Source organism: Rhipicephalus microplus, chromosome 6, assembly GCF_043290135.1.
Source record: "Rhipicephalus microplus isolate Deutch F79 chromosome 6, USDA_Rmic, whole genome shotgun sequence".
Classification (NCBI taxonomy): domain Eukaryota; kingdom Metazoa; phylum Arthropoda; class Arachnida; order Ixodida; family Ixodidae; genus Rhipicephalus; species Rhipicephalus microplus.
This window is the reverse complement of record NC_134705.1, coordinates 18,966,129-18,971,366: the sequence shown is the minus strand read 5'-3', so window position 1 is coordinate 18,971,366 and position 5,238 is coordinate 18,966,129. Positions and strand designations below refer to the sequence as shown.

The 5,238-nt window shown below is 41.9% G+C and overlaps 2 non-coding genes across 2 annotated transcripts; both read right to left on the bottom strand.

Moving 5' to 3' along the window:
* Positions 1-471: 471 nt before the first annotated feature.
* TRNAT-UGU (transfer RNA threonine (anticodon UGU)) lies at positions 472-544 on the bottom strand. The gene has a single exon. It is a non-coding gene; the product is annotated as a tRNA-Thr (tRNA).
* A 3,098-nt stretch (positions 545-3,642) lies between these two features.
* Positions 3,643-3,715, bottom strand: TRNAT-UGU (transfer RNA threonine (anticodon UGU)). Its single transcript has one exon. It is a non-coding gene; the product is annotated as a tRNA-Thr (tRNA).
* Between the last annotated feature and the right edge of the window lie 1,523 nt (positions 3,716-5,238).

The window sequence follows — 5,238 nt, the reverse complement described above, 5'->3', positions numbered from 1 at the left end:
AGTGGGTGAAAAATAACAAGCCATGAGCAGGAATTGAACCTACGACCTTCGAATAACACGTTCGATGCTCTAACCACTGAGATATCACTGCGGCCTTCCCTCACCCCACTTTTTTTGGTTTGTATGTAAATTTAGAAGTAGGAGTGTCAGTCACCGCTATTTATAAGCCAAGCAGCGAGTGTGAAAAACTCTTTTATGCGCATGTGTCGCGTCATGTAGCACGTGAACTTATTACGAGCGGGCAGCTGACTAATAGTCCGTCGTATATAAGCTAATGACACCAAGTTCGCCAGTACGAGACCCTCGTTAATGAATAAGGGAAAGAAGTGTATACCTAAGGGCTCGTTTTTTCGTGTTTTGACACAATAATAATGAGATCTAACAAAGAGTAATGCCAAGGAATGTATAGGGGAAGTTATTAGAACAATAGGAATGTCATAAGGAAGAAAGAAAAGTTGGTGAAAAATAACAAGCCATGAGCAGGAATTGAACCTACGACCTTCGAATAACACGTTCGATGCTCTAACCACTGAGATATCACGGCGGCCTTCCCTCACCCCACTTTTTGGGTTCATATGTAAATTTAGAAGTAGGAGTGTCAGCCAGCGCTATCTATAAGCCAAGCAGCGAGTGTGAAAAACTCTTTTATGCGCATGTGTCGCGTCACGTAGCACGTGAACTTATTACGAGCGGGCAGCTGACTAATAGTCCGTCGTATATAAGCTAATGACACCAAGTTCGCCAGTACGAGACCCTCGTTAATGAATGAGGGAAAGGAGTGTATACCTAAGGGCTCGTTTTTTCGTGTTTTGAAACAATAATAATGAGATCTAACAAACAGTAATGCCAAAGAATGTATAGGGGAAGTGATTAGAACAAATAGTATGTCAATAAGAAGAAAGAAAAGTGGGTGAAAAAATAACCAGCCGTGAGCAGGTATCGACCCTACGACTGTCAAATAACGCGATCGATGCTCTAACCACTGAGCTATCACAGCAGCCTTTCCTCACCCCAATTTTTTGGGTGTATATGTAAATTTAGAAGTGGAAGTGTCAGTCAGCACCATCTATAAGCCAAGAAGAAAGTGTGAAACACTCTTTTGTGTGCATGTATGGCCTCACGTAGCACGTGTACTTAGTACGAGCGAGCGGCTGACTAATAGTCCCTCGTATACAACCTAATGACACCAAGTCTGCCACTACGAGACCCTCGTTAATGAATGAGGGAAAGAAGTGTATACCTAAGGGCTCGTTTTTTCGTGTTTTGAAACAATAATAATGAGATCTAACAAACAGTAATACCAAGGAATGTATAGGGGAAGTGATTAGAACAAATAGTATGTCAATAAGAAGAAAGAAAAGTGGGTGAAAAAATAACCAGCCGTGAGCAGGTATCTACCCTACGACTGTCAAATAACGCGATCGATGCTCTAACCACTGAGCTATCACAGCAGCCTTTCCTCACCCCAATGTTTTGGGTGTATATGTAAATTTAGAAGTGGAAGTGTCAGTCAGCACCATCTATAAGCCAAGCAGAAAGTGTGAAACACTCTTTTGTGTGCATGTATGGCCTCACGTAGCACGTGTACTTAGTACGAGCGAGCGGCTGACTAATAGTCCCTCGTATACAACCTAATGGCACTAAGTCTGCCAGTACGAGACCCTCGTTAATGAATAAGAAAAGCAGTGTATACCTAAGGGCTCGTTTTTTCGTGTTTTGACACAGTAATAATGAGATCTAACAAACAGTAATGCCAAGGAATGTATAGTAGAAGTTATTAGCACAAATGGAATGTCATCAGGAAGAAAGAAAAGTGGGTGAAAAAATAACAGGCCGTGAGCAGGAATCGAACTTACGAATTCCGAATAACGTGTTCTATGCTTTAACCACTGAGATATCACAGCGGCCTTCCCACACCCAACATTTTCGCGTTTATATGTAAATTTAGAAAGGGAGTGTCGGTCAGCGCCATTTATAAACTAAGCAGCGAGTGTGGAACACTCTTTCATGCGCATGTGTGGCGTCATGTAGCACGTCAACTTATTACGAGCGGGCAGCTGACTAATAGTCCTTCGTATACAACCTAATGACACCAAGTCTGCAAGTACGAGACCCTCGTTAATGAATAAGGGAAAGAAGTGTACACCTAAGGACTCGTTTTTTCGTGTTTTGACACAATAAAATTTAGAATTAACACACAGTAATGCCAAGGAATGTATAGGGGAAGTTGTTAGAACAAATGGAATGTCATAAGGAAGAAAGAAAAGTGGGTGAAAAATAACAAACCATGAGCAGGAATTGCACCTACGACCTTCGAATAACACGTTCGATGCTCTAACCACTGAGATATCACTGCGGCCTTCCCTCACCCCACTTTTTTGGGTTTAGATGTAAATTTAGAAGTCGGAGTGTCAGTCAGCGCTATCTATAGGCCAAGCAGCGAGTGTGAAAAACTCTTTCATGCGCATGTGTGGCGTCATGTAGCACGTCAACTTATTACGAGTGGGCAGCTGACTAATAGTCCTTCGTATACAACCTAATGACACCAAGTCTGCAAGTACGAGACCCTCGTTAATGAATAAGGGAAAGAAGTGTTCACCTAAGGGCTCGCTTTTTCGTGTTTTGACACAATAATATTGAGAATTAACACACAGTAACGCCAAAGAATGTATAGGTGAAGCTTTTAGAACAAATGTAATGTATCAAGAGAAAGAAAAGTGTGTGAAAAAATAACCAGCCGTGAGCAGGAATTGAACCTACGACCTTCGAATAACGCGTTCGATGCTCTATCCACTGAGCGATCATAGCGGCCTTCCCTCAACCCACTTTTTTTGGTTTATATGTAAATTTAGAAGTAGGAGTGTCGGTCAGCGCTATCTATAAGCCAAGCAGCGAGTGTGAAAAACTCTTTTATGCGCATGTGTCGCGTCACGTAGCACGTGAACTTATTGCGAGCGGGCAGCTGACTAATAGTCCGTCGTATATAAGCTAATGACACCAAGTTCGCCAGTACGAGACCCTCGTTAATGAATAAGGGAAAGAAGTGTATAGCTAGGGGCTCGTGCTTTCGTGTTTTGACACAATAATAATGAGATCCAACAAACAGTAATGCCAAGGAATGTATAGGGAAAGTTATTAGAACAAATTGAATGTGTATAAGAAAGAAAGAAAAGTGGGTGAAAATTAACAAGCCATGAGCAGGAATTGAACCTACGACCTTCGAATAACACGTTCGATGCTCTAACCACTGAGATATCACTGCGGCCTTCCCTCACCCCACTTTTTTTGGTTTATATGTAAATTTAGAAGTAGGAGTGTCAGTTACCGCTATTTATAAGCCAAGCAGCGAGTGTGAAAAACTCTTTTATGCGCATGTGTCGCGTCATGTAGCACGTGAACTTATTACGAGCGGGCAGCTGACTAATAGTCCGTCGTATATAAGCTAATGACACCAAGTTCGCAAGTACGAGACCCTCGTTAATGAATAAGGGAAAGAAGTGTATACCTAAGGGCTCGTTTTTTCGTGTTTTGACACAATAATAATGAGATCTAACAAAGAGTACTGCCAAGGAATGTATAGGGGAAGTTATTAGAACAATAGGAATGTCATAAGGAAGAAAGAAAAGTTGGTGAAAAATAACAAGCCATGAGCAGGAATTGAACCTACGACCTTCGAATAACAAGTTCGATGCTCTAACCACTGAGATATCACGGCGGCCTTCCCTCACCCCACTTTTTTGGGTTCATATGTAAATATAGAAGTAGGAGTGTCAGCCAGCGCTATCTATAAGCCAAGCAGCGAGTGTGAAAAACTCTTTTATGCGCATGTGTCGCGTCACGTAGCACGTGAACTTATTACGAGCGGGCAGCTGACTAATAGTCCATCGTATATAAGCTAATGACACCAAGTTCGCCAGTACGAGACCCTCGTTAATGAATGAGGGAAAGAAGTGTATACCTAAGGGCTCGTTTTTTCGTGTTTTGAAACAATAATAATGAGATTTAACAAACAGTAATGCCAAGGAATGTATAGGGGAAGTGATTAGAACAAATAGTATGTCAATAAGAAGAAAGAAAAATGGGTGAAAAAATAACCAGCCGTGAGCAGGTATCGACCCTACGACTGTCAAAAAACGCGATCGATGCTCTAACCACTGAGCTATCACAGCAGCCTTTCCTCACCCCAATTTTTGGGTTGTATATGTAAATTTAGAAGTGGAAGTGTCAGTCAGCACCATCTATAAGCCAAGCAGAAAGTGTGAAACACTCTATTATGTGCAAGTGTGGCCTCACGTAGCACGTGAACTTAAAATGAGCGAGCGGCTGACTAATAGTCTCTCGTATACAACCTAATGGCACTAAGTCTGCCAGTACGAGACCCTCGTTAATGAATAAGAAAAGCAGTGTATACCTAAGGGCTCGTTTTTTCGTGTTTTGACAAAGTAATAATGAGATCTAACAAACAGTAATGCCAAGGAATGTATAGGGGAAGTTATTAGAACAAATGGAATTTCATCAGGAAGAAAGAAAAGTGGGTGAAAAAATAACAAGCCGTGAGCAGGAATCGAACTTACGAATTCCGAATAACGCGTTCGATGCTTTAACCACTGAGATATCACAGCGGCCTTCCCACACCCAACGTTTTCGCGTTTATATGTAAATTTAGAAAGGGAGTGTCGGTCAGCGCCATTTATAAACTAAGCAGCGAGTGTGAAACACTCTTTTATGCGCATGTGTCGCGTCATGTAGCACGTGAACTTATTACGAGCGGGCAGCTGACTAATAGTCCGTCGTATATAAGCTAATGAAACCAAGTTCGCCAGTACGAGACCCTCGTTAATGAATAAGGGAAAGAAGTGTACACCTAAGGACTCGTTTTTTCGTGTTTTGACACAATAATATTGAGAGTTAACACACAGTAATGCCAAGGAATGTATAGGGGAAGTTGTTAGAACAAATGGAATGTCATAAGGAACAAAAGAAAAGTGGGTGAAAAATAACAAGCCATGAGCAGGAATTCAACCTACGACCTTCGAATAACACGTTCGATGCTCTAACCACTGAGATATCACTGCGGCCTTCCCTCACCCCACTTTTTTGGGTTTATATGTAAATTTAGAAGTAGGAGTGTCAGTCAGCGCTATCTATAAGCCAAGCAGCGAGTGTGAAAAACTCTTTTATGCGCATGGGTCGCGTCACGTAGCACGTGAACTTGTTACGAGCGGGCAGCTGACTAAT